The sequence below is a fragment of the Lepisosteus oculatus genome, unplaced genomic scaffold (assembly GCF_040954835.1).
Source record: "Lepisosteus oculatus isolate fLepOcu1 unplaced genomic scaffold, fLepOcu1.hap2 HAP2_SCAFFOLD_67, whole genome shotgun sequence".
NCBI lineage: Eukaryota > Metazoa > Chordata > Actinopteri > Semionotiformes > Lepisosteidae > Lepisosteus > Lepisosteus oculatus.
Window position 1 is genome coordinate 372016 of NW_027168224.1, and position 8038 is coordinate 380053.

General features: G+C 39.6%; 2 non-coding genes across 2 annotated transcripts; one reads left to right on the forward strand and one right to left on the reverse strand.

Annotated features, from left to right (window-relative positions):
* The first annotated feature begins 3876 nt into the window (after positions 1 to 3876).
* Positions 3877 to 3962, forward strand: trnat-ggu (transfer RNA threonine (anticodon GGU)). Its single transcript has one exon. It is a non-coding gene; the product is annotated as a tRNA-Thr (tRNA).
* Positions 3963 to 4669: 707 nt separating this feature from the next.
* On the reverse strand, positions 4670 to 4741 carry trnag-ucc (transfer RNA glycine (anticodon UCC)). Its single transcript has one exon. It is a non-coding gene; the product is annotated as a tRNA-Gly (tRNA).
* Positions 4742 to 8038: the final 3297 nt, after the last annotated feature.

Below are 8038 nucleotides of genomic sequence, written 5' to 3' on the forward strand. Positions count from 1 at the left end.
CTTCAAAGTTGGATTTTTGCACTCTGTGGACCAAGAGATGTTGTTCTATAATGTTTTTTTTCAGATTTAAAAATATCATTTTTTCATGGAGCTTTGAATGGGATGGATTCGCCCTCCTTTAGCCAGGACAGAGCTCCAGGAGCCTGGGTAGGATTCTAGCTTTCTCCCCTTGCAGGCACCTGGCACAGAAGACATCATTTTTTCCTTAAAATCTTTTTTTTTGTGTTCCTTGTTGTTCCAAACTTAATTCTAATCACTTTTACTTAGAGATTATATTAAAAATAGTGTAATAAATGACTGATTTCACTAAAAATAATGTAATATAAAACTGATGTTTTTAACTTTATTGTAGTGTTTTAGAAACTACTATGTCTTCAGAAATGGTTATTTTTTACTCCTAGGAATGAAAGCTGTTGTTATATGATGTTTATTTTCAAATTTTGAAAAAATCAAAGGATTCTAGCTTTCTCTCCTTGCAGGCATCGGGCACAGAGAACCTCATGGTTTTCCTAAAAATCATTTGTTATGTTCCCTGGTGTTCCAAACTTAGTTTTAATCAATTTTAATTTGTTATTATGTTAAAAACAGGGTAATAAGTTTCTAATTGGACTATAAATAATGTCATATTGTCTGCTATAAAACTGATGTTTTCAACTTCATTGTAGAGATTCTAGAATCAACTAATAGAGAATTGAAATAAAAAAATGGCATAAGAAGACATTACCAACAACGACCACAAGATGGAGGTATTGTCTAGACATTACCAACAACGACCACAAGATGGAGATATTGTCCAAAGGGGCAAGTAGGGCAAAGCCGCGATAAGGTAAAATCATTTTTTGGAAGAGATTGCTGTCAGAATGCACATCCGTATCCCAAAGATAATCTCTAGTAAAATATGATCATTTGTGAAACAGGCAAATGAGTGTCTGCTACAATATGATTGCTAGATATCTGCATTTGTTAGTTTTTAAGGAGTAAGAGTGCAGGGGGTTTAAGCCTGCGATCCAGTGTGTTGAAGTATTTCACAACACTACCCCTAGCACATCTGGAAATAAATCCTCATAATGATTATTGCCCTGGGCATGTACCAAAAAATCAGTGAGCATATACATATATCGCTGTGTTGAAGCTAGAGACACAGAATAAGTGCAAACACATCCTAAATACAGTGTTCCTGCACCTTTGACCTCATCCAGAATGTATCGTTTTTTGAAAGGGATTGCTGTCGGAATGCACAACTGAATCCCAAACAGAATCTCTAGTCAAATGTGATCATTTGTGAAACAGGCAAATGAGTCTCTCAGGTGCCCATTGCTCATTTTCAGACACAATTATGCAATACTTTCACCATGCGTTGAGCAATAGGGATTAAAGATACCAGAGGTAAGGTTTAAAAGTGATTCTGAGGTGCAACACATCAGCGATACAGCTAGGCATCTGAAATGCAGGGTTTGAGAGCCCTTCAGGGAACACCTTACCCTAAAGGTACCAGAAGTCCACTAGTATAAGCATTAAGTCACTGTCACCCCTGTTACAATGTGATTGCTACATATCTTCATTTCTTTGGTTTTTAAGGAGTAAGAGTGCAGGGGGTCTAAATCTGCGATCCAGTGTGTTGAAGTATTTCACAACACTACCTGTAGCCCGTCTGGAAATAAATCCTCATTCTGATTATTGACCTGGGCATGTACCAATAAATCACTGAGCATATATATATATATATCACTGTGTTGAAGCTAGAGACCTGTATGTAATAATATGATGCTAAAATGTTATTTTCACATATATTAATGTAATAAATTATTGCTTATGCTTTATAAACAAATCTAATTAAAATAAAAGCTTAAGTTTTGTATTTATCTTGTACCATAGAACATGATTTTCTTTGTATTTTAAGCCCACAAAGTGTCCTTTGATCTCTATTCTGTGGTAATCCACGATGACCCCGTTCTTCAGGTGATTCATCATGTCCTCCCTCGCCTGTTGAGAGGCCATCCTGATCTCTTCTGCCGTGGCGTGCTTCATAAACGCCCTCTTCAAATGAGCAGGAAGCTGATCAAAAGTATTCAGGCACATCTTGCACACCAGGGGAATCCTCGCGGGTTTCCTTTGAAAATAAATAATACCATCTGTGTATAGAAACAAGCTAAGACTGATTTATTAAATTATCCTTAAAATTCTCTCTCATAGTTTGAGCATAATGATTTTATTGCATTTATATAAGAATTGCTCATTGCTCCAAAATAAATAATGGTTTCATAAAAAATTGAACACTTACTTGGTCTCAGTCACAGACTTTCCAATAGAAGCCATTGTGGAGTTCAGCAACTGCAGGTCCTAGAAGTGGGGAAGGAATTTTAAAAGAGAAATTGAATTACAATACAGAAGGAATGGCTGAGGGTTCACTGAAATATATAAATATACAAATTCCAAAGACTGAGTCCATATAGAAACAACTACTTTTCATTTTCAGTATAAGAAAAAAAAAACATTATCTTCCAAAGCATCATAAAATTGTCCCTTCTTCCAGACTCTACTTCTCTCTTGTAGTAGTACAGCAGACCTTTCCAGGTGAGCAGATCACAGAGTCCGAAATGAGCTTCCTCCATCAAGCAAAGTACCTGAACATGACTCTGTCTTCATAAAAGCGCCCCTGTAATAAAGAAATTAAATCCAAAATCAAGAGGGCAGTTGCCTACTGATTTCGTACTAATCGTACTTGTATAGTTGTATCTATACAAGTGCGATTCTAGAAATGCTCACCAGATTACGTTTTAAGAAGGAACTGCGCCTCAGGTTCCGCCGAGATCGTAACTCGGATGGCAGGATTCAGAGTCCGGAGTGCACGGAGGGTCCACATACTGTGGATCCCTCAGTGATCTTCCGCGTATTCAAACCGCCAGCGTGTGACTCCCCTGTCCCCGTGACCTCATTGCTCTGCTCTCTCCTCTGTGCAGCCGAGCCCGACTCACGGTAAAGTGAAAAAAAAAGATGCCCTCAACATGAGATTTACTCTGGAGCGAGGATAGATGTTACCTTTTTATCATTGAACAGGATGTATGTGATGTGGCGACTAGGTTCAATTTTGTATCCTCTTTAAAAGATTAAGGACTGGGGTGAGCGTGATTTACCACCCTTTCAGCTAAGAACCCGACTTGCGCACCGTTTAAGCTGCATAGACTCGGTCATTTAACTCTTCTCCATTAGCAGGGTTAAGGTTAAAGAAAAAAAACATTGCTGACTTCTTTTTTTTTTGCCAGCCGCTAGCGCTGATTAGCAAGGTTTGTATTTCATGTTTTGCAAGTTGCATCCATTTTAAGAAAAACAAGTCGCGTTAAAGACAGGAAATGAATATTTGCAAGTCTAGCCGTAGGTGGTTGTCTGGAAGGACCAGTTCTGTTTGAGAAGACAGAACAAAGAAGGCACTGCTGGGATTTGAATCCAGGATCTCCTGTTTACTAGGCAGGTGCTTTAACCAACTAAGCCACGGTGCCCCGGGAGCACTGTCCTTTTGCAGCCACTTGGACACACCACTCAGACACATCTGCATTCGGTGTGTGCTCCGCCTGCTCGCTGAGCAAGTTGCCACCTTTACATACAATAGCAACATCAACACCAAGAGAAAGGATGACAAATGGCTTTTATCTGGAACTTTTGATGTCCAAGGAGCTCAATGTGCTTTCTGTGTACAACAGGGCCACTGAACTCCACACTGGCCAGTGAACCACAGCAGTGGCTTGCTGGCTTGACATCTCCCAAGGAAAATGTTGAAATCACATGTGGAACAGGAAAATGACCCTCGAGTACGTGGGGAAAAAAAGAAAAAGATCATCTGGAGCGCGCCAACCCATGTCCGGACAGCCCAGTTTTGTCGACAAGGTGGCTGAGTGGTTAAGGTGATGGACTGGTAATCCATTGTGCTCTGCAGGCATGGGTTCGAATCCCATTCTCATCGGTCTCCATGACTGACACGTATGCCTGTTCGACGTCGGCCCTCCTGTTGTTTGCTCCGGTGCTAGAGCTGTACATTTTCTAGCAGTGGCTGAACATGGTATAGTAGGCCAACGTCGGTATCGAGCAGTGACAGTAACAGTACTTACTGCGCCCCATAAGAAATCGTTTGTCCCTGTTCAAAAGAGATTGTGCGATGTCCTGCGGCGTTCGTAAAGCAAACCTTTGACAGTTTGAAAAGAGGAATTTATTCTGCTTCCTGTGCGTGCAGTAGTTACAAAGTTGAACGTCTTTACACGATCTGCCGCAGTTTTCAGTGGGCGGGCTTTGTCAGATAGCTTGAAAAAACGCACTGTGTTTCAGCTCGGGAAACATCATGAGCTGTGTCCTGCATGTTTTCTGTGTATAGCTGTCTTTTAACGCATACAGAATTCATTCAAAATCATTGATTTCTCCAATTAACAAGGGTCCCTTTTTGAACCTGCGAGAAGCATTCTTTCAATGTAACAGATTTACTCCGGGGAAAAGCAGCATGACATTGAGAGTAGCTCAAGCTTTCAGCACCTGTATCGGACTGCGTGTTTGCAGACACCGCTCAGAATCCCCTGTAAGATTCTCCTTCAATTCCGTTTTTCAGTGCTTTAGCTCTTTCAAAAGGCTTCACTTTGCTAGTCACAATCCAAGGCTCATGACAGCATTTGAAAACATTCGCCACTGCGTTGGCCGGGAATCGAACCCGGGTCAACTGCTTGGAAGGCAGCTATGCTCACCACTATACCACCAACGCACACCCACAGGAAGCCTGCAGGACACCACCAGAGAATGCTTTTTTTAATTTTTTTTTTATTAAACAGAATTTACAAATACAAATACAACAAGAGGATCAGAGTCATGTACAAGAGAAAAAAAACGCAGCAGAAAAAAGCATTTAACTACCAGAGGTAATTAAGTAATTATGTGATCAAATTGTATATTTTACACGTATCATATTTTCCTTGCTTTAATATTTCTCAATTATTTATAAACTTTAGTTTCAACATGCATGCGTTTCCTGTAAAAAATAAAACTCAGCACACAGTTTTTCTTTTAACAACATTTCGAGTACCTCTGGCATTCATGAAAAAGACATACACAAAAGCAAATAACTAACTCTAAGACTGTCTAAACTATTGAGTTTTTCAAAGAACCAGAACTATAACAGTCCTTAACACTTAACTACACCATTCCAAACTAACACTAAAGAAACACTAGTATATACTGGTATAACAAATATAACCAAACATAATCATTAACTGAGCAGTCACTGGGAGCAAATCTCCTTCCCGTCCACAAAGGCCCTCGCTCCCACAAAGTAGGCTCTCCTCCCCTCTCTTCTGGCAGCTTCAACCTGGGGCCACAGCTGGTTCCTGGTACTCCTGTCCGCGGCAGACAGGTCCTCTGCAAACCTCAGTTTGTTCCCATTCAAATACTCATTCCCCCTCGCCGCTCGCCACAGCATGTCCCTCGCCGTCCTCTTGGTGAACTGTATTATAATCGATCTGGGGCGCACTTGCCCAGACATGTTCGCTCTCCCGAGCCTGTGAACAAAGTCAATGGCCGATATTACGTCCTCCTGGTCCGGCAGGGTCCTTTTACAGATACCCTTCACTGTTGCAACAAGGTCCTTATCACGTTCCTCTTTAACTCCAAATAATTTTAAATTCCATCATCGACGGTATCTATCTACATCGTTCACTTTCAATTCAAGTTCTTTAATATGCTTTTCTTGTTTGGTATTTACTTGTTTAAGAACTTTTACTTCACTCTTTAAGTACGCTGGGCAAACGTCCCGAGATCGAATTCTTCCGCGACGGGGGTACCTTTAAAGCGGAGACGACGGCACCGAAAATTTTTGGCGCGCCCTCTCTTTAAAGCCCTGGCCAAATACGAAGACAGTACGTACAGTTATAATTCAAACGGAATTAAAAACTACACATCCCAGTTACCATGGTGGTGCTTGTGATCATTGCGTTTAACCAACGAAACAGGGCGAAAAATCAGTCACATGACTTTGGGGCAGAGTTTCGAAAGCTTAACCTCAGCAACAAAGCGAAATTTACACGATAGGCTACCTCAAACTGTCAGTTACACGACTGTGTATGTCGCTTAAGCCACTCCTATTTGGCATTTTAGTTATGGAGGCGAGACGACGCCCCCCCCCCCCCCTCTCTGGGTGCCTGATTTGCCGCCATCTTTAACCGCTTCGTGTCCAAATCGCAGTAGCTACGCGTACGAAATAAAGTTCATCCCAGCTACAAAACATATATATTTTTGTGGTAAGAGGGAGCAAAACATCAGTATTTACTGCTATTAATTAGTGTACGATTTATAGTTGAAATCTGAGCCTAAATATAAAGTTAAAATCTCGACAAAGCAATGTAGGAAATACAGAGAAAAGAAATCCTTTCTGACATCTAAAATCAGTTTCGATCAAGGTCTCTAAAACGAACAAGAAAAAGAGGATTTTCGGAGGGCAATTACGCTGTGTTTATATAGGATAAGTGATCTATGAGCAATCTAATTTCTTGTTCGTTTAAAACAGTGAAATGTCAGCTCCAAAAGATCGCACCAGAAACAGCACTCTCTCTGCCTGTCATAGACGTTCAGGAAAGGCTGAATGAAGTCATGTCAAGAACAATAATTCGGTGATCAATAATAACAGTTGTAGGACAAGAAACAAAAGATAATGAAAACTTCTTTAGGCTAAAACTCAAGTTCATTCTACAAATTAAGGCAAATGAAAATTCAGGATGTTAAAGTGCTAGAGGTGTAAAAAATACAAAAATGCACATGAGTAAAAAGTTTTAGAAATGGAGCAGGTGTTGCTTTGAAATAAGCAAACAGAAAAAAAGCCATGACTAAAGTGCAGAAGAGGGATGCAGGAACACTTGCTTAGATATACAAAAAAAATCACAAAAAGGTGTATGTTACAAAAGAACATGCAAACATGTTCATCATGTACATCAATTTCCCTTCACGATCAATAAAGTCTTATCTATAAACATGAAACAGAGTGAGGAATCAGAAAATTAGCATGCATAAAAAACAGCAATTCTGTCAATAAGCCCTAAATGAATTAATAGCAACCATGGTTTCATGGAGGGCTTCTCAGATAGTTGGGCATTCAGGTAGATTGCCAGGTGAAAGGATTTGTAAACATACTTTGTTAAAGCAAGTCAGTTTTTTCTGCAACACATAAAAGACATTTTTCCAAGAAAGTTTAGCCTTTGTCACTAATGAAACCACTAAATAAAGACATAAATATAGAAATCTTAAGATTTTGTTATTCAATGTTGGTAGCAGGATGAACTGTGCTAAGTGTATATTTTGTCGCAGCTTTGCTGCAAGATGTTAACAGTGAAAAAAGGTATTTAGAAATGAGTTATTTCAAGAAGAAAATGTTCAGAATAATTGCAAATCTAGCAGGATAGAGAAAGCACAGAAAACAGGCAGTTAGATTGATCAGATTAATATGAAAAGTTATTTAGCAAAGGGAATGAGAAGAGTGACAAACTAGTATGCTTTAGATCTTTTTACAGTATCTGGACCAGGGAAAACTGATCATGTTTCTCTATAACAATAATAAAAAACTTTATTTTATATATCACCTTTAAAAGTGGCATCTCAAAGCAATACAGTAGATATAAAAACAGATAAAAGGACCACAGATTACAAAGTAAATACATATAAGAAAGACAAGCAGTTAGAGGTGCTACCAAAATTAGAAAATGAAGCAGATACAGACACTAAGTCTTCTGAAAAGAAAGGTTCTGAGGTTAGATTTAAATGCACTCAGGGTACGTGACTGATATCACTGGGAATACAAATTGAGAGCTCTGGGGTGCAGCTAGAGAAGACCCTGTCACCCACAGAATGTAGATGTTCTTGAGGACAGCTAGAAGACCAGAGTCAGACGGACAAAGGTGGGGAGTAGACAGATAATAAGCCATATACTGTAGGTACTGAATGAGGATGAGGATTTTGAAGTTGACTCAAAACCTGATAGGTAACCAATGCAAGGACTTGAAAACAGGTGTAATGCATC